This window comes from Pseudonaja textilis, chromosome 5 (genome assembly GCF_049901715.1).
Source record: "Pseudonaja textilis isolate UNSWEBS1 chromosome 5, rPseTex1.2, whole genome shotgun sequence".
Taxonomy (NCBI): domain Eukaryota; kingdom Metazoa; phylum Chordata; class Lepidosauria; order Squamata; family Elapidae; genus Pseudonaja; species Pseudonaja textilis.
This window is the reverse complement of record NC_141994.1, coordinates 8,973,053-8,995,639: the sequence shown is the minus strand read 5'-3', so window position 1 is coordinate 8,995,639 and position 22,587 is coordinate 8,973,053.

Sequence of the window (22,587 nt, the reverse complement as noted above, 5' to 3'; positions counted from 1 at the left end):
ATGTGTTCTGACTAATTATAGTTTTCTGGGAACCAGACTGAGGTCTTTCCCATTGCCAGATTCCTTTAATCAGAAATGTCAGAAATTGTTTCTTTTAAACAGAGATGCTGATATTGAATATTGAACTCTTCTGAGCCTAGTCGTTCTCCTAAATTGACTTGACTTTGACAATGCTGATAAAAATGTATTTATACAGAATACATAATTTCCCAAGTTAAAGGAGCTACCTGGGAATAATTTATTGTTATTTGTCCTAATTTCAGTGAATTTATCTCTGGGTGAATAGTGGCTGGTAAACTATCCATGAAATTCTGAATGACAACATGTTATTGGATCAAAAGTGAAAGGCTACTATTGAAAAGAGAAACTATGATTCAAGAGCTGATATGACTAATTAGTTTTCATATGGAAACACAGCACTTCAACTTCACCAAACTAATTAGCAGTTTTATGTTTCAATAACACTGGGTGTTTATTATGCAATAAAAATGCCTCTTTATTAGAAATTGATTACTGATTCCTGCAGATCCCAAAAGTATAGGTGGACTCATCTTAACAAAGGAAAGACTTGAATTACAAACAGATATGTACAGTATCTTAATGGTTTATACATACACACCTATCAATTTATGACTACATGACTGCAAGGAGAAGGTTCTGACAAAATATCTAACCAAGTTAATGCTACGTGCTTCTTTTGGCAACAACCCTTCATGATACTAGGCACAATTCCTTTATAGCTGTATTGCTTAAAAACATTCTGTTCTAATTTAAAAGTCTGTGATTGATCCTGCAACTTTGGCACATAATATGTGAACCCTATTATAAAACTACATCCTTTTCGTAGCTGAGAAGGATAGCATTTTCTGCAAACAATGCCAATCTTAGCAATAATGATGTAGGTAAAATGACAACTAATACAAAACTCAGAGCCAGCTCATTTGTTAGTTTCTGCACTTGTCAGAACTTGTGCAAGTTGCATTACAGGTTGCAACAATTCAAAATGCATACATTAGTAAAGAGACTGATTATGCTAAAACACATACTATGAATAAAAGTATGTTAATTAAAGAATCTGTGTGAAAACTAATATATTTTCAGCTATTTTTTTTAAACAAAAGAAAGTTCATTAAGTAGAAATGGAGTGAATACAATTGTGGTTTAAGTAAATGAAATGCAAGGTTTCAGGCAAAATAAACCGTTTTTAATTATGATTATTTTTAACATCAAAAATATGAAGGTTATTTCCATAAAACAAATAGCATTGCCTTTGCAGTGTCCAATGACTGATATCAGCCATTTTCAACTCTTCAAAAAGCAATAATTTCTTTAACATTATTGGCTACCTTGAATGTCAGAAATGTAGCGTGCAAATTAAGTAAATAAATAACATGAATAAGATTCCTTTAATTGATTATTATTTTTTCATTATAAAATGAAATACAAAAAACCCATTAGATTGGGCATCTATATTTACAGGGAAGGAGGGAGAGCGCAAGGGTAGGAGAGCGGGAGGGATTACAAGAAGTTCCGATTATTATGGAACATACTATAGTGAGGATGTGGATCCCTAGAAAAAAGGGGCTGCTTCCAGAGGAGTAAGAGCAGGGGTGGGCTTCAAAAATTTTAGCGAAGGGTTCTCTGCCTGGTTGCTGGCTGGGTGTGGCTATGGTAGGTGTGGCCTAGTCAGCCTCCTGCGCCATGGTGCTGGGACTTTTTGCTCTCCCCGGGCTCCAGAGGCTTTCCTCGAACCCCCGGGAGGGTGAAAATGGCCCCCCTGGGCTCTGGAAGCTCTCTAGAAGCCAGAAATGGGCCCATTTCCAGCCTTCCCAAGCTTCCGGGAGGCCTGTTTTTTGCCCTCCCCAAGCCTCTGTGCACACCCTGCACTTATCTGCATCTAAAATGGGCTGTGTTGGGACTCTTGGGAGGGGCGAGGTGGGTGGGCCAGGAATGCAATTTGGGGGTTCTTTGAACTTCACAGAATCTTAGCTAGGGGCTCTCCTGAACCCCTGCAAACCCCCAGCGGCCCACCCCTGATAAGAAGCAACTGGTCCCTAATATTATGTGCGACAGAAAGAGGTTGAAGATGGCTCCTCCCTGTTAGTTCACAAAGTACATTGCGAATAAATGTAGTGGAATCTTGCAAGTCTGGCAAGATTTTGTCCATAGGTGTAAAACAATAAACAAACCAGCTTTGAAGAATTGCCATATGTCATTCTTATGGCAATTCTTTCTGGTTTAACATTTATTTATTAACATAAATGTTTGCTACCATTTAGTATTAACTTTGGTGGGGGATAGAGGAAGGCCTAACTTACGTTAAGCTGCCAGCTAAAATCAATGGTTACTAGTGCTTATTTCTGTCCTAAAAGGAGGAGGAATCAAATAAAATTTTCATTCACTGCTTTATGCTTATGATGATCTTCCTTTATCTCTCTAGCTTTTTGCTTTTTTCTTTCATTTCAGCCAAGAGCATAACCTTTTCTAATTTTCTTGCATTTTTTAAAATTTTTTGACTCCAATATACTAATTTATAATTTATGACATTAATTCTATAATCAGGTGTAAAAATGACATTCATATTGATTTAAATATCTGATAGTAGATTGTAGCATGTGTGCACACTGCACCCACACTAGTTCAATATCGCTACTCAAATGAAGCTTTGAAAGCACTGTATGTTGAAATATACTCATTGACAACAGTCAAACACTATGAAATGCATATTTTGTACCTATGCCTAACAAGAAATATACTTTAAACTATAGCAATCAGACATTACCTGATTGAAATTCTGATTCAAATAATTCACACAACATCTAAAAATTCAAATGTAAAATTTACAAAGTAAATGTTTTAAAAGCAGATATGCTCTAATAAAATAATTTGGGGAAGGAAAACACAAACCTGTAATCCTATGTACATTAATTTGAAAGAAATCTTAGTAAACTCAATAGTATTTCATGCAAGAAGTTCGTAGAAACAAAGGTCTTTTGCAAGAAAAATGCTAATCTTCATATATTTAGTTAATTTTTTAATCTAGAAACTTGGCATAAACTAATCTACACTGATATATAGCCTAATTCCAATTCAGGTTTTTAAATGATATAATAATAAACTGTAAGAGGTAACAACAAAATTTAATGTTATTAGAGTTAAAAATAGTAACAGGGCTCCATGACATCATGCTTGCCACAAGACCTCAGAAAAGTGCTAGCTCAATGACCTTGAAACAGAGATGAGCACTGCTCTCTAAAATCAACAACTATTAGAAGAGTAAAATGCAGGGATTTCTTTGCTACATACATAATACACACACACACACACACACACACACACACACACACACACATTCTCTCCTTGTCCTCTCTCTCTCTTTCTGTCTCTGTGTGTCTCACACACACAAGCAGGTTTGGGGGAGGGACACTAAACAGAAACCTTGGAAACTATGAAATAAAACAGAGGAAAAATGCTAACTGTATTGGGAGAGAAAGGAAAAGAAAACGGATCAGGAAATCAGGTATGTTACAGAATGGAATAGAATAATGGAAATGAAAGATGGAGAGGAGTTGCTTAGATAACAAGAGAAAGAAGCACTCCAGTTCCGGATCATACAATTTCCTGACTCATCTGATAATTTTTTGTTAATTGGAATCAGGGAACAAAATGAATATATATGTGATTTTAATCTAATTGCAATTTAGTCCCAAGTTATTTAGCTATTTGATTTATACATCACCTGACTATCCAAATAAATCTGGGTAGGAAGGTTGTGTGTACATCAAATAGCTAAACAATTTGATGCTAAATCACAGATTAAAATCACAAATATATTCAATTTATATATATATTTATGACATAAAAATAACAGAATTAGCCTCTATCCCATCCTCATCTACTGAAGAAAGCACAGACTCTGGGACACATAGAAAATGGTTAACTATTGGTGGGATATGGACAGAAGAAGAATGGAGCGAAAACATTAACTTTGCCTAACAGGACCCTTTGAATAGTGAACTAATTCAGTCAAGTCAAGAAAAGTAAGGCCAGGTCAAAAGAATCAGATGACTCCTGAATACCTCCAGGTCAAAGTTTATACTTTAACATACCCATGGAAGCCAAAATAAAAATAACATAATTATATCTAAATGCCCTTACATTTTCAGTTAGAACGAAACACTGAATACAATTTGGAAAAGAAATATAGGCAGCTTATTCCAATTATATATCTCCAGCTTTTCAGGAGATTAGTACTCTAAAATGATTCATAATCAACACAAAAGTTGTATATACAGATACAGGAAATATTATTTTAAAAGAAATAAAAAAATCTAGGACTTTCCTCAGAGGACAGAGGTTACCAATTGCTCTGAATGATGGGAGAAGTTAACTTGTTAGCTAGATTTTTGTGGTATATCTGCCCCAATCTTTAGGGACTCTTCCCATAGAATACTTGGTGGTGATAATAAAGTGAGCTAACTGTGCTTTTTTTTTTTAAAGAACAGAAGCTATTAAGATATTCCTAACTGTAAAATATATTTGAAAGAGAGGCAAAACCATTAGGATATTCCTCACAGTATAATTAAAAATCTACCCACATTGATTAAATGAATGAAACATTGGGCATGCCTGTATTTTAATTAAGCCCGAATAAGTTTATTTACTCATAAATTTAATTATATTGGATGTCTGAACAAAAGGGCAATGCCTGCTCTGGAAAAGATGAATTATTTTCTAATAACCATGTCTTTACTATTAGCTCATACTTTAGTAATGGGACCTTTCTACATAATGCAACATTCTTTTCAAGAAAGTCCATCTTTGAAAATCAAATTTACAGCTTGTGTGTGTGTGTGTGTGTGTAATAAACATATGGATTAGTAATAGACCAGTGACATTAGAGAGAAATTTGGCTATTTTTCCCCCCTTTCACTTTTTTATTTATTATTTATTTATTTATTTTATTTGTCAAGCAAGTATTAGATGACTGGTATAAGTATAAACATGGTTATGAATACATGAAATGGATACGAATAAAAAGGAACATTAGGATAGGGAGGGTAGGCACGTTGATGCATTTATGCCCCCTCTAAGACCTCTTAGGAAAGGGGTGAGGTCAACAGGGGTGAGGTAGACAGTCTAAGGTTAAAGCTTTGGGGTTTGGGGGAAGAAACCACAGAGTCAGGTAGTGTATTCCAGACATTGACCACTCTGCTGCTGAAGTCGTATTTCCTCCAATAAAGTTTGGTGTGGTTTAGCTTGAGTTTGTATCTATTGTGTGCTCTTGTATTGTTGTAGTTGAAGCTGAAGTAGTCATTGATGGGTAGGACATTGCAATAGATAATTTTATGTACTACACTTAGGTCAAACTGAATGTGGCGTAGTTCTAGATTGTCTAAGCCTAAAATTTCAAGTCTGGTGGCATAAGGTATTCTGTTGCGAGTAGAGGAGTGGATTATTTATGTTAATAAAATAATCTATATTAATAAACAATATCTATGTTAATAAATAATATCTATGTTAATAAATAATATCTATGTTAATAAATAATATCTATGATATTAAAGGTTAATAAAATAATCTATGTTAAGACTAGTTCAGAGTTGTCTTTGTGTATTTATGTTCTGACACTTAATTCAGGAAGTTAGTCAAAAGCTGTCATAAATTCAGAAATTAGGGAAAGAGCACTGTAGCTATGAAAGAAACTAAAGTTATAGTACATAACCCAAAAAGAGAGAAATCAACACAATTACAAAAATTAGACAGAGAGAAATCAACATAATTACAAAACAAGCCAATCTGAAGACAACAGCCAAGTAAGCCCAAGAGCCCAAATGCCAGTTAAGAGACAAATGTTTGCTATCAACAAAGCTGAGATTGGTTAGGTTCTTTTCATATTATTTCAAACCCCACTTATAGGAAGATTGGTTAATGTAACTTCTTTTTCCTTCCTTTCTCAAAAGCATAAGAAACAGATTTGTTCTGTTCTTCGCAAATGTTTCTACTTTTAGGACTTGGCGCTTGGTCAAGATCTGTTGACTTCTCAGTATCAGAGCAATGAGCCAGTTGCTCTAAATGATGTTTGTTAGCAGAAGTATCTGCCTTGATTGGCTGACAGCCAAATTGCTCTCCAGAACAGGCTGACAGACAATTTGGCTTGCATTTTCTTTCTCCAATTCTGAGAAATGCATTTATACTTCTTTTGGCAATCAAAATGGCTCCGGGGATCACCTTTGATTTGCTCAGCTCTGGTTTGTGTTTCACTAGTTTCACTGTACACTGTATCTTCAAAGCTGGGTATGAGTCTTGCCCACATGAAAGAGAATTATGTACCATAAAGTAGTAGAACAATGATAGAAGAGAATCACTTTACTTCAACTATCTAGATAACTTTATTCTAAATCTATCACTGCAGCAATATCCATCTAAGCATCCTCTTAAAATGTGGTTTCAGATGAAACCATACTGGTGTTCATGCAGATGAATTGATATAAAAGCTTTTTGGAGAAATCAGATATATTTATTTTTTGAAGTTATAAGTTTTGACACTCATGAAAGAATCTGAGACCATGAGTTAGTAAATGAAGAAGAAGTACTACTCCCTGGTCTGACAAATGCTCTTTCCCCTTTTCCAATATTATTTTAATAGGAAATTGCCCACCAATTATTTAGCCCAAGAGTTTAAAAGTTCAGTCACACATTGCATCATGATTAACTGCAAAATATGTTTGAAACTAATTATATCTGACAACTGCTGCTACCTACATATTTAGCAAACATGTTCTATAATTCATTAGTGGTAAGAAGTGCCACTTATCCTTGAACTTTAAAAACTCTATTTTTTACACCAATGCAAAAGCACAGTTGAATTAACTTTTAATTATATTCATTGTAGGGTGCCTTTAAAAATTCTTTACCAACAACCTTTAGTTTCTTGTGCTGTTTATGGGAAATATGCACTTTGACCCCTCATGTTCATAAGATGATTACTCTCCTGCCCCAAATGGAAAATAACACTCAGTTACTATGAGGGAGAATGATAAGTCATGGATGTTCTATAACGGAGTCAGTTCTTCCAATAACTGGTCAAACCCCTTTTTGAAGCCATCCAAGATGGTAGGCAGTACCATATCTCTTGATTGAATTGTGCATTGTGTTTGTTTGTTTTTTAATCCTTTTTGTCTGATTGAAGACTGTAAGAAACTGGATGGAGAGAAAAAAGCCCAAAATAAACATTAGCAAGACAGTAATACTATTCATCTGTAAACATCTTAGCTATCCATAAATAATGATCTTAATGGCTGAAAAGTTGGTCCAGGATTTGAAGAGTCCTCCAAGACTTACGGTATCTGCTTGAACAGCAGGTAGAAGCCATGGTGAGGATGAACGTTGCCAACTTCAGTTATTCCAATTATATCCCTTTCTGGACCAGGCACCATCTAAAATTTATGGGTTGCAACAATATATAAATATTAAAAATAAGTAAATCAGGTCCTTGGAATTAGAAAGACTAATATTCCAGTTAAGCACCACAAATAAGTTAATGATTCTTTTATAAATGTTGAAAGAAGGAATCTTAGTAAGGTATTATCACAAAGCACAAAACTGCAACAGTTATCATTAAGATATCACAAGATATCGATGTATCTCTGTCCTTTGTATATGAAATATGTGTTGACAAAGATACAAGCAAATTGAAGGAGCCCACATGGGACCACCACTGTCACCCATCATTGCAAACCTGTTCATAGAAGAATTTGAATCCATAGCCCTGGCTAATGCCACCCACAAACCCAAACTATGGTTAAGATACATAGATGACACATTTGTTATTTGGCCCAATCGAAAAGAAAACCTAAATGATTTCCTAATACACCTAAACAGCACACACCCCAAAATCAAATTCACCATCGGAACAGAAACAAACAAACAACTACCATTCCTAGATGTACTAATCTACAAAAAAACAGATGGCACACTGGGACACACCATATACCATAAGAAAACACACACCATCCGCTACTTCAATGCCCAATCCCACCACCATCCAGCACAGATAAACTCCGTGGCCAAAACACTAATTGCTAGAACCAAACGCCTGGCAGACAAGACACACTTAAATATTGAACTATGCACCCTGACTAAAGTACTGACAGCTAACAGCTTCCACAAAAGCAAAATCACCGGCTTGATCCACAAAAACACACTGAGACATAATGGAGACCTAGAAGATGAACAGACCTATGGAACAGCTGTTCTGTCCTACATAAGAGGTACTACAGACAAAATCAGTAAGATACTACACAGGCATCACATCAAGATTGCCTTCAAAACAGACAGAAAAATAGCAGCCATCCTTAGAAACCCCAAAGATAAAATTGACCTGGAAAACCAAGGCATATACAAAGTCCCCTGTGCATCATCCCCGGCCATATACATTGGACAGACCAATAGAAGAATAAGTACCCACCTGGATGAACACAAAAATGCAGTAAAAAAGCTGGAATACATTTCCTCACTAGTCCAACACATGAAAGCCACAGGCCATAGCATCGACTTCAATGGCACCAACACCCTAGCCACTATAGAAAACCCCAGCCACAGAATTTTCAGAGAAGCCATAGAGATTGAAAAAAGACCTGAAATCATGAATAGAAGAGATGATTCCACCAGACTGTCAATTATTTGGAAGCCTGCACTCACAAACAAAAAGATCTCCACACCACTAGCCAGGCAAACACCTTGGCACAAACAGATCCCCCCTGATACCTCCAGCTCAAACACACCCCATCCAGGCACCCAGATGAAACCTAGCTTCCTAAAAAATGATAGTCATCCATTTACTCAGAGCCAAGCTGCACTAAAAGCCTCCAATACAGGAAACACAATGTTGCCAGCCAATCAAGACACAAAAAAAGCCACAAAACAGACATAAGATATTAGAAACACCAATCAAGCAGAACACAGCAAACTCCAAGACCAATAAACACAGACCAAGACTCCCAACCAATCAGGATGAAGAAAAAACCATTCTGGCACAGCAGTAGGCTAGCCCCAAATTTAAAACTGAAACAACTGTAAATGTCTGACTCACAGATGAACACAGGTCAGAAGCCTGCCGAAATGTTGCTACAACTTTAAAAGCACAACTTTAATGACATAGGAAAATATCCGAACAAAACTGAATAACATACATGTAAGTACCCGCAAAAACTTAAGAAAACACACACACACACACACACACACACACACATATATAAAACTCAAGATCACAAACATACACACATACAAATTCTCAATCCATTGTCAATGAAGCACTAATTATAATTAGTTTTTTAACATTCTCCATGTCTTATAATATAATAATTTTACTTACATATGATTTTTCCTCCTTACAGGTGACACTAATATCCAGGTGCAGAATATGATATTTAAACTTTACAAATTGTTATTAAAATTGCATCAGTTTTTCACAATATTTTTTCATTTCTGTGAATATTTTTTTTCCTGTACCATCCAGTGGAAAAGTGTTTTGTTTTTCTATATCATATTTAAAAAATGCTCAATACTGCAAACCTGTATCAAGATTGTCTGAGTTTATGAAATGATTCTAAGAGGTATCCACTGAGACAGGAACATAAATGACTCAGGTTTTTTTTCCCCTTTCACTGAATGAATAAATTCATCCCACTGACCCCATTAATTATGTAAGCCACTATGTGATATCTTAGTAGCTAATAGGGGGAAATGGGAATTGTATTAGTTGACTATTCTGTGAATTTTGACAAATGAAGAATCGATCCATATTTGTCAAAAATTCTGTCAGGCAAAATTATGCCTGACTATGAAGCTCTTAAATCATTTTTTTAAAGTCTGATATGTGCAAGAAATAAGAAACATATGTTAGATCCCCTTGAGAAGACAGTAATCTCTACGAGACCTGAATTCATTCACTTTTTTAGACAACTAGACAACTACACAGAACTCACATCAGAAGTATCAGTTTAATTGGATTTTCAGATTTGGAAATAATCTGTTAATAGTTCCCTTAAGGTTGTTCCTTTTCCTCTGCTTGTTGTTGGCTGTTACATTTAATAAGAATCACAAAATGTTGCTTGATGAGTAGTAAACATAATATTTGAAAATGTATACTGGAGACAGACAAAATAGGATTTTGGATCATGGAAACATATTTTGACCTATATAACAAAGAATGTAATTTTGATGTGACAATTATTTCATTATGTGATATTACATGCATCTGTACATCACACATACACATAAAGAGAGACAGAAGTAATTACTGACTGGTCACAAAATATCACAAAATATCAGAATCCAAGGAGCAATTAAACAAAAGTTAGTACTCTTACATACAATGTGGACTAGTAGAATCCTAGTGCTCATTTATTTATTTATTTACCTCCTCCTTTAGTCTCCATCAGGATTATTTTTCCTTCACTCTGGGTCTGCACATTATATATGACACTGAGAGAAAAAGAATGATTGTTTCTGTATTGTAAGGAGAAGAGACTGTAACAAAAATAAGGACTATAGCACAGAAAAATGAAACAAAAACTAATCTAGATCAGACTTTCCCTAATTCTGTTGGGTGAAATAAATGTTTTAATCTCACTCTCTAAAGCAGGGTTCTCAAAACTTGGCAACTTTGAGATTTGTGGTTCTCCCAAAGTTGGCTGAGGAATTCTGGGAGTTGAAGTCTCAAAGTTGCCAAGTTTTGAGATTCCTGCTCTAAAGGAATATATAATTTTGATCCTCAGAATAAGAGCTGATGGATTGAGATAGCAGAGTAGGGATCCTTTCTCCCAATTTCCACCTCAGAGATACATTTGAACTGAGAAAGGGTTTTTAGTCCAAAATCACCCTAAGCTTCCATGATGGAGGGTAAACTTCAGCCTAAATCTCCTCAGTTAGAAAAAGTAGGAGCTTCATCCCACACTTTTAACTATACACCCATACAACTATACAAAACTCTTTGAAAATATTTTTCTTCTTTATCTATCCCTTCCCTGTCATCATCCTGTGGTTGAAAATACAGGATTTCTTTGGAGTTTATATATGTATACTTTCACATTACCCCTAGAAATAGTGAAATCTGGTGTTTTTACCTGCCAGCATCACTTTATATATAATATTTATACACACAAATAGACACACGCACATACATCAGTCCATCCTTCATTGGGATTACAAAGAAAAGAATGACCTTATAAATGAAATGTAAGTTGGGAGCTTATCAATAAAATGCATTCATCAAGCTAGTTCACTCAAGATCAGTCTAAATGTTCAGCAAAGTCACATTCATTATGCCGCTTTCTTTGATAGACACAGGTTGAAGCTCACAGACATGTCTTGGATGATAACAGACATTTGTCATCCGTATTCCTTCTCATGCCAAGGAATCTAAACATGCAAATTAGACCTTTGGAAAAGGGAAAAAAAAACATTTGACTAGCAAATGTAAGACTGACCTTGACAGTCCTCTCAATGTGGTTTGTTGGACATGAATAGGAAGATACATTCCTTTTTCTCTCTCCAAGAATTCCACTGTAGCTCTCACCTCCTCAACAATCAACATTGGTGTCAAATGTGCCACGAGCAATAGGCAAAAGTAAGGCAGTCCATGTATTGTGTTCAATGCGTATGATTTCATTCTCACAGCATGATTTAAAGTTCAATTTGGAGAAATTGACAGAGTGGGCCTTTTCATTAAAATCTTTGAAACAGCTGATACTAATGAATGTTGTACTATCTGAGCTTGAACTGACATCTTAACAGATTGTAATTGGCATGTACAGAGTTTTTTAGATGCTATAAATTCTACTATGCTGTACTGCGGATTGTTGGCACTGTGATATTGCTCAGAAGTTATTATAATTTTGAAATCACATTTAACAAATTATATTAGCATTTCTTTTTTAGATGACAGGATATTCTTGTACATCTTCATTACAATGATGGAAAATATTTAAATAGCTCTTCTATGAAAAAAAAAAAAAAAAGACTGCTCAAACTGAACCATGTGGCTAATTCTTATTCCAGTGCAAGTTTTTGGACCTTGTGATTATTTAGTAATTATGTTTAATCATGCATTTTGCCATCTTATCAAAAGCTAATTGAATTGAAAATCAATTTTATAACATCTATCTTCCTGCCTGATTTTCCCTCTTTGTTTTTTGGCATGTTCCATTTGAAATGATTTTGAACAATGATCAGTTTCAATAGTGTCTGACGTGGAGTTTTTCGAAATCCATGAGTTGGATTTATACTTGACTTTGCTTGTGGGACAGAGTGTTTCATAATGGTTGGATATAATTTTATCTTCAGTAAATTTGAAGAATTTTCCTCTTATGCTATTCAATTATACTTTAGAGAATGCCCATGCTTGGGAATGATGGTTCATTTGATTCCCATTATAAAATGAATTTATCTAATTTCTCATTTATATGTACTGAACTCCTATTTATATCAAAAGGCAGAATTTTGCAATACTTTTCTATATTTAAAATAAAAAATACATCCAAATTTTTAAAATGAAAACAGTTTATAAAAATGTATTATATGTTATCAATTTAATGTGAACAAAAGGAAACAAACTAGGAAAAACTGAACTATGAAACTATGAACTATGAAAAAACGCTTTTTAGACATATAGTAAACATTCTTCCAAGTTTTTCCAATGTCTAATGAACCAGTTTGATCAGCAGTCCGCTTTTGAATAGGGAAGTAGGAAGAAAATTCTACTCATATTTGCTTGGATATTAATAAAACTTCCTTGACTCAATTTTTCCTGAAGAGAATGTGATACTAAACCAGTTTCTGATCCTATTGTCATGATCTAGCTAACTTAACCACCTTTAAGTTTCATTCCATTATTTAATGAAATAAGTGGGGTATGAATAACACCAGAATGATTTGATCCCACAATTTTCATTCATACTGAAAGAGAAATATACACAAAGCTCAGCTATCCCAAAACAAGAAAATATACTGAGCTTTGAACCAAGTTAATGTAGAACTGGGCAAAAAAATCATGCATTATCATATCATTCATAGTTATGCAACTAGTTTTATTAGTCTGAGGTTTTGTTAGGAATTGAGTTTTGTTGCTGATAAAATAACTGACTTCTTCTGAAATTCAAATTTGTGTATATATAATAGGGCTCAAAAATGGGTTTTGAGAAACTTTTTTCTTTCCTCTTCCATTTTTATACAGCATATATGCTTGTCAGTGTACTGAGTTTATCTGCAGGAAAGAAAGAAGGAAGGGAGGAAGGGAGAAAGGAAAGAAGGGAGGAAGGAAGGAAGGAAGGAAGGAAGGAAGGAAGGAAGGAAGGAAGGAAGGAAGGAAGGAAGGAAAGGAGGGAGGGAGGGAGGGAGGGAGGAAGGAAGGAAGGAGGGAAGGAAAGAAGGAAAGAAGGAAAGAAGGAAGGGAGGAAAGAAGGAAAGAAGGGAGGAAGGAAAGAAGGAAGGAAGGAAGGAAGGAAGGAAGGAAGGAAGGAAGGAAGAAAGGAGGGAGGGAGGGGGGAGGGAGGAAGAAAGGAGGGAAGGAAAGAAGGAAAGAAGGAAGGAAGGAAAGAAGGAAGGGAGGAAGGAAAGAAGGAAGGAAGGAAGGAAGGAAAGAAGGAAGGAAAGGAGGGAGGGAGGGAGGGAGGAAGGAAGGAAGGAAAGAAGGAAAGAAGGAAGGAAGGAAAGAAGGGAGGGAGGAAGGAAAGAAGAGAGAAGAAAAGAAAGGAAGGAAGGAAGGAAGGAAAGGAGGGAGGGAGGGAGGAAGGGAAGGGAGGAGGGAAGGAAAAAAGGAAGGAAGGAAGGAAGGAAGGAAGGAAGGAAGGAAGGAAGGAAGGAAGGAAGGAAGGAAGGAAGGAAGGAAGGAAGGAAGGAAGGAAGGAAAACTGGATAAAGATGAAGGATAGAAATCAAAAACTAAAACAAGCAATAGTTGAAAAGGAACTATCGTAGCACGTAGGATAGCATCTGATGCACACCTGTACAATAATTAAAGCCAAATGAGTGGGTATCCCAGATAAGTGAAAAAGGACTGTAGATGTAGCTTCTCAAGTAGATGATAAAGATTAAAAGAAACATCCCATTTTATGAAAATATTCAGAAGTGCTATTAGCAGGTTCTAACCAGTTCTGGAGAACTGGTAGTGGAAATTTTGAGTAGTTCGGAGAACTGGCAAATCCCACCTCTGACTGGCACCACCCCATCTATTCTCAGCCCCCCGAGTCCCAGCAGATCAGTTGGGTCTTCTTTTGTTGTCCTGCACAGGAGACCGGAGCTGGAAAGCAGGTTAGTGGAGTGGGGAGGGAATGGAGATTTTGCAGTATCCTTCCTCCAGGAGTGGGGAGAGAATGGGATTTTTCAGTAACCATCTCTCAGGAGTGGGGAAGGAATGGAGATTTTGCAATATCCTTCCTCCAGGAGTGGTGTGATGACCTGGGGAGTGCCACAAAAGCAACAAAGTCACAAAAGTAGCTAAAGTCCCTTTAATACCTCCAACTTAGTTCCTAATATCCAGTTTTCCTCCAGACTGGGGTGTGTTCTGTTCAGGTGGGGGCTTGGTTGTGCTCAGGTTAGTCTAATCCCCCGGCAACTAAGACTAACCTGAGCACAACCAAGCCCCCACCTGAACAGAACACACCCCCAGCCAATCAGAACACAGCCAACCCCCCCACCCAATCAAGTCACACCCCCACTAGCAGTTAAAAGGAAGAAGCAGCTGCAAGCTCACATTACTCCAAGAAGCACAAAGCCGAAGACACAAGCCTGAAGATGATGAATGAGACTTCATCGAAAAGTTGCCTAGATATTCAGCTTTGTTCGGGTATTTTCCCACGTCATTGTAGTTGTGCTTTTAAAGTTGTAGCAACGTTTCGGCAGAATCTCATCTGCCATCATCAGGCTTCTGTATAGTGTTCGTCTGTGAGTCAGACTTTCACAGCCGTTTCTGTTTTAAATTTGGTGCTAGCCTACTGCTGTGCCAGAATGGTTTTTAATTCATCCTGATTGGTTGGGAATCTTGGTCTGTGTTTACTGGTCTTGGAGTTTGCTGTGTTCTGCTTGATTGGTGTTTCTAATATCTTCTGTCTGTTTTGTAGCTTTTTTTTGCTACAACTTTAAAAGCACAACTATAACGATGTGGGAAAATACCTAAGCAAAGCTGAATACCATACATATAAATACCCACAAAAGCTTAAGAAAACACACACACACACACACACACACATATATATATATATATATGATGGAAGAAAACCACACATATTTAAACAATGCTATATTTTTAATGATCTGGAGCAAGTCAAACATTGATCCCTGAAACCTGTAATGATATTAAAGGAAGAAAGGACAAACTCTTCTATGGCTCAGAGTTCATCAGAAATTTGCTAATCTAATGCCGCATAATTTAATAGTTTTCATTCAAGAAAAATGAGGCAGAGTTCAATGACTTGTTTCATTCATCTGACAAACGAAAAATGCCATTAAGTGCTTCCTTGCAATATAAAACTATAAATGCCAAAACCTAATTTTCAGTTTATTCTGCAAATCCACCTGCCAGCGTGTGGGTGGCATTTTACTGAAGGAGCAGGAAGAACAATTTTTTGAGAGCTGAGAAAAGACAGTACATTATGTGTAGTAATTTTATTTTCAAACCTGGCAGATCCATCATCCATATTTTCAAAATGGGCATCGCGAGATTGCTCATTTATCTAAGTTGCATTTATCCTTCCTAAAACTGTGTTCATATTTCATCATCATCTAGTTTTCAGGAAGATGGAGGGAAGACCATAACTGAGGATAAATCCAAGGAAAACAGTTTCTAGATTGGAGCAGGAAAGAGAGCCTTCCAGGATCAGGCCCTCCAGATGAATCTGAGTTAGCATGATATGCTAGCCAAATTTATAAATATCCCCCTCTGCTTTTTCCCTCTTGTTTCTGCTTCAGTTTTAGATCCATGGATGTTTTCAGTGGTGGGATTCAAAAATTTTTACTACTAGTTCTGTAGGTGTGGCTTGGTGGGCATGGCATGGCTTGGTGGTGTGGCTTAGCGGGTATGGCAGGGGAAGGACATTCCCTCCCCACTCCTGGGGAAAGGTTACTGCAAAATCCCATTCCCTCCCCACCTCACAAATCCATTTTCCAGATCCGTTCTCCTGTGCACGGAAACAAAAGAAGACCCAGACGATCAGCTGGGACTCAGGAGGCAGAGAATAGATGAGGGCAGGGCCAGTCAGAGGTGGTATTTGTTGGCTCTCCAAACTACTCAAAATTTCCACTACCAGTTCTCCAGAACTGGTCAGAATTTGCTCAATACCACCTCTGATCTTTTTTAATGAGGACTTGACAAGCACTGTTAGTAGGAAAAGCTCTGTGAATATTTTTTGTTGTGTTGATGCTTATTTATTTATTTATTTGATTTGTCAATCTCTTACAAGATAACAGCTATAAGTATAAACATAGTTTTGAATACATGAGATGGATACGTATAAGAAAAATAAAAAGAAATAATAGGACAGGGACGGTAGGCATGCTTTTATATACTATATTTAGATCGGACTGAAGATGGTGTAGTTCTAGGTTTTCTAGGTCTAGAGTTTCAAGTCTGGTGGCACAAAGTATTCTGCTATGAGTAGAGGAATGGAGAACTCTTCTCATGAAATATTTCTGGACTTTCTCAACTGTGCTAATATCAGATATGTAATGTGGGTTCCAGACTGATGAGCTGTATTCGAGTATTGGTCTAGCAAATGTTTTGTATGCTCTAGTTAGTAGAGTGATATTACAGAGAAAAAGCTACGCAGGATTAGGTTTACAACACTTAATGCTTTTTTGGCTATGTAGTTACAAGTGCTCTAGCACTTAGATCATTAGAGATGAGTACTCCAAGGTCCTTGACAAGTTTGGATCCTCAACAAGGTCTTGACTATTCAGCCTGTATTTTATTTTCTGATTTTTTTTTGCCAATATGCAAGACAGAGCATTTATTTGTTGATATTTGAAGTTGCCATTTGTTTGACCATTCTGATACATAGTCAAAGTGTTTTTGAAGGGTAACAATATTGTCTGTGGTGTTGAATAGCTTTACATCATCAGCAAAGAGAATGCAGTTGCTCTTAATATGATCACAGAGGTCATTTATGTAGAGCATGAAGAGAGTTGGTCCTAGAACACTGCCTTGGGGGACATCACTGTTGATAGGTACAGAATTTGATAGGACACTCCCAATTTTGACCATTTGTTGTCTGTTTGACAGGAATGTTTCTATGCAGTTATGTACATGTCCAGAGATACTCTAAGATTTTAGTTTTAGTAGTAGTTTGTTGTGTACCACTGAATCAAAGGCTTTACAGAAGTCTATGTAGATTGCGTATATTGCTTTGCCCTGATCGAGTTGAGTTATGTTTTTGCTTATTGTCAGATCAGAATTTGGACTCATCATATCTTGGACTTCAGCAATCTGGCTTCTCTTCTTACACTTGTCTACTGTATGTACTAAAACTTCCATTCCCATAACCTTTAAATGGGTGAAATAGTGCATCATAAGCTTCATTTTTTTAAATAAGGTACCTCAAATGGGGTGACATAAAGAATGCATCCAAAATATGCAACCCATGACTCCCAAGGAACTGAAATTTGAGAAAGTTAGGGCTTCTTCATCTCTGTCAGTCTGCTGCTACAGCTGCAAATGCTAATTTAGAATTTCCTGTGGGAGTTCCCCTCATTCAAAACCAATGTATTTTTAGGAAAAGATAAACTAATAGCTTTTCTCCAGAGCATATTTCTATAGAACCACCACACTAAACACTGAGAAAATTTTGTGCACAATTGTTTTTACACAATTGGCAAAATAAATAAAAAAATCTGTCTCAAGTTGCCATGGGCGAATAGGCAGCAATATTAATTAATTGATTTCTACAACGGAACAGGATAAGTAATTACCAAATTCAAAGAGATAACAAGGCACAGTCTGTTGGAAGGATGCCAACCAAGATAACTTCTGCCCAAAATAAAACATGCTTTGTTTTTGGCAATGCTGTCTTGTAATCATCTCTTTTATATACTAGTGTCCCCAGCTGCAACCAGTGAGGAGGATCATGGCCACCTCCTCTCTCGCAAGCCAAGTTGTGTCCTTCTCCGTTCCTCCCTGCATGTCCTAGGATGCAGAGGGGATGGGCCTGATTCTTCCTCTGATTGCCCAGCCGGCCTCTGCCCTTCCCCAGCCTCCTTCACAACCTCCGAAGCCACCTCCACTCCCTGTCGGCTGTTCCTCCTCTCCCTCAGAGTTTGACTCTACCAAGGGCATGACAGCAGGGGTTGGTCCCTCACCATTTCCAGGGTGGCCCCATAGGCCAGAACTAATCACCTTGTGGGGCTAGATCTGGCCCGCAGGCCTTGAGTTTCACATGTCTGCTCTATAGTATCCTCTGCCTGACTCATTTTCCCCCTTTTTTGCTCCCTTACAGGGTGGGGATATCGCTTAAAGAAGCTATTGCTTCCTGGCTGCTTTTCTCCATAGCACAGTCCTTCCTGAAAAAGTGCAAACTGCAAGTTAACAAGTTCAGCGCTGCGACCTTCATTAGTTGATCAGAACCCTGCTACTTGAAACTTACCAGATCTCAATTAAGTTCAGTGGAAGATTTTTGTTGTTAGGCAAATGGAATTCGTAATAAATGTTTGCATTGTAGGTAAATGAATTTTTAAATTATTAATGTTATATTTGTGAATGGTTACTAAACCAGGTAGCTGCTAAAGTAGGAGTGGCTTTACTTTTAAAGAAATATTTTAATTAGCAGAATAATTAACAATGATAAGGCGATTGTGGGACATGCAATTCAAAGTATCTGGAAGTCAACAGCTGCTCTAGCTCCTGTATAAACATCTATTAATTTATATGCAAATATCTTAAATGCTATATACAAGACCCTAATATAATTTGTCTTATCCCACTCTTATTCTATTCACCTGCTAATTTCAGATATTGTTCCTAGAATATATATTTGCTTTTGAGAATGATTTTATAGACCAAGGGTCTTCAACCTTGGCAAGTTTTAGACATGTAGACTTCAACTCCCAGAATTCCTGAGCTAACATGACTGGAGGATGAATTCTGGGAGCTGAAGTCCACAAGTCTTAAAGCTGTCAAGTTTGAAGACCCTTGGTATAGATAAATGAACATGTTGAATTCTTTTGGTTAATAAACAGTTCAGAAAACCAGGTTTAAGCATTAAATTGAATATTTTCTAAAGACCTTTTCAAGTAAAGATTTTACATTGTTTACTATAATATGACTGCTGGCCTGCTAGATCACGGGTGTCAAACTTGCTGCATCATGTGATATTTCATGATGTTTTTTCCCTTTGCGGAACTGGGGTGGGCATGGCCTGTTTGTGATGCATCCAGCCCATGGGCCGCCAATTTGACACCCTTGTGTTAGATTATTAATTATATTGGGATTGTATAATATTAGTATGGACAGAGTTGAACCACACAGAAGTTTCAAATATTAATTCAGTGTATTCAAGTCATAAATATGGTGTGCTGACATTTGATAGCACATGTAAGTCAAACGTTTGATCACCAAGGCTGCCAAAGTTCTTCAGTGTGAAAGAAAGTAAAATAAAACAGGTATGGGAGCATAGAAAAGCAACATATATGCTGTTCATGCTTTTCATTTTCTCAATTTAACTCTGAACTCTCTGGTGGTCTCCCATATAGGCCCTAATGAGGTCTAAGCCTATGTATCTTCCAAGCTCAGATAAGGCCATCCATATCCTATCTCATCCTGAAAGACCCACAAATATATTGGGCTTTATATTTTAGTAATAAGAGTTGTGCTCAGGGGTGAGATTCAACCAGTGTTACTACTGGTTCAGAACTTACATTTTGCGTGCAGATGCATTCTTTGTGCGCATGTGTGCCAGACAAGCTCTGTGCACGTGTGTAATACAATAAAAGCTGTGCCTCACAGACAGCTGATAAGCACTGCGTGCAGCTGTGCAGCATTTGAAAAAAGCCTTCTTTAGTGATTTTTTCAGTCTCAGCTGTGCTGCACAAAACAGCTGAGGTTGAAAAAGCAGGAAATAAAGGTCAGGTAAGAGCCCGGGAGGACAGGTGGGCCAAACAGCAGCAGACACAGAACCGGTTCTGTTTCTGCTGCTCTTCAGAGCTACCGGTTCTACAGAGCCGGACAGAATTGGTAGCATCCCATCCCAGGTTGTGCTGTAATTCTTGCCGCAGCTGGATTCACTATATGTAAAATAAGTTAAATAGCATTCTTTTTCAGTATAAGCATTACGTTTATCATTGGACATACAAGTGTGTGTGTATGTGTGTGTGTGTATGAACTATTTCAGATAAAGCACTGTAAAAATGATTTAGTACATGTATAACTTAGCATTGATCATTTGACATTTCTTACGTTATTGATAATTATTTTGTTTATCGCCAGCAGGCATGCGTGAGCATGTATGTGTTTTGACACCAAGTCAATCTCTTTTTTTTTCAAGGCCTAAATAATCCCATTCCTAGCTGCATATTTCAATAACTTTGTTCACATTATTGCTATTAGATGACTCTAACTAAAATTTAAAAATGCAATTGAGGTACTGTTTTCTTTGTAAATAGAATGTGCTATTTTTTTAAAAAAAAAGGCAAAATAATGAAGGACAAATAACATACTTTAAAGAGCATAGGTAAAACTGATTTCTTCCCTGCATGCTAGACTTGAAGCAATTAAAGAGGCACACAGGAATTCAAGAACTTCTGACAAATTGTATTTATATAGAGAAGGTAAAAAGCTATTACAAAAGAATTTGAGCAACTGCTGTGTATCAAATGCAAGTTCTATTTATAACAGTGTTCACATTTCTTGCATTTTTTTTAAAATCTTACCTGTGGTTGTCTTCTGAGTTAGAGATTCAGTTTCCATCTGTTCTTTGTTTTGGTAATGGATCTCAGATTATGTTGCTTAGCTTTTGATTGAGTGAGAATTTAACTACTATTCGCAGTTATTTTTCTATCCACTATAATTTGTACACGTATCAGCTATCATATACTTTGTTTCAATTATGGCCTTTCACCCTGACATATTTTGCAAGTTATCTATATCTTGGGAGTCTTTTTGGGTGGGAGGGGATCCTTTGAATTAGTGTTTGACCCATGTTGACAATCCTGACTAGTCTTGATTGAAATTTTATTTGCAAGATTTCAGAAGTAGTTTGCCATTGCTGCCTTCTTCCTGGGCAGGGGTGGTGGTCTAACCTAAGGTCATCCAGTTAGCTTTATACCTAATGTGGAACCAGAACTCATGGAACCCTGGTTTTTAGTTTACTGCCTTAATCCCTATACACTACTAGCTTTCAAACTTGGTTACATCTCAGTTATTCTACTTGCAAATAGCTTATATATGGTATGGAAACTTCCAAAAAAATAGCACTTTGAAACTATTAGAATTCTCTGGAACTCATGTTACAAGAACTGCACCAAACAATTTATAGACTAGATTAGTATTCTCATTCTCAATCACCTGGAGAGGATGGAGAGCATTCACTTGCTTACAGTCTATGGAGAATCTTAGTCATCCAGATCACAATTGTCCCAAGGTGCTTTTCTCAAACTGGTCTCTCTTTGTTTTTCCTTGAGTACATTTTGTTTCTCATACAAGAATATAAAACCTTCCATTCTCCACCATTTGGTCAGAACCAAATAAGCTTCTTGGATGAAAAATGAAATATCTTCAAAAGGAAAAACAAAGGGAGTCCAGTTGCCTTTTGAAAAAAAAAAACTTTTGGAACAAAATCACTTGCTTTTGCCATAGGTTCTAGTCATACACAAAGCAGCATTTAGAGATAGTGTCTTGACTGATCTACAAAAAGCTAGGTAATTTTTGACATAGGCTAGGAAGCTGAAACATTATCCTAAAAAGGCAATTTCAAATCATATCAGTGTTACTTTTCAAAAACAATATGAACATTTCTGTCTGTCACCAGAAATCTTGGCTAGTCTTAGGCGGGGTATGTATTAAAGTCTTTATGTTGCCTGTAAAGTTCTTTCCCTTTTCAAGTGTGAAAAATCTTACAATTTTTAATATGATTCTTTTCTTTTCCTTTACATATATGATATGTGCATGGACCAAAAGCGTGCTTAGTGTTCTGGGTCACTCTATTCCTACAGTATATGGTACCATGGATTTTATTTAATTATAATGTGATTAAAAAGCCAGCGTTTTAGCTAACTAATGCTGAACTTTGAAGCAGACAAGAAATCTGAACAGACCGTGAAATAATGAAACTGGAAGAAAGCAGTGAGGTCTTAAGTTTGGTATTAAGGCATGAAAAAGCTGGACTAGAAGCAGTTGCAAGATAACATCTGTGTTAGTGAGCCTGGAATGTGAAAATGTAATAATGTGAGTGGGCCTAATTTTCATAATGAGATTGTAAGGATCATGGTGTGAAGAATATTCCATGCTGTGAACATGCTGTCTTACATAGAAGATCTGATGGTAGGAATTCTTCATACGCTACACATTACATTAGAAATAAAAATAACTTCCTCTAATGTTTA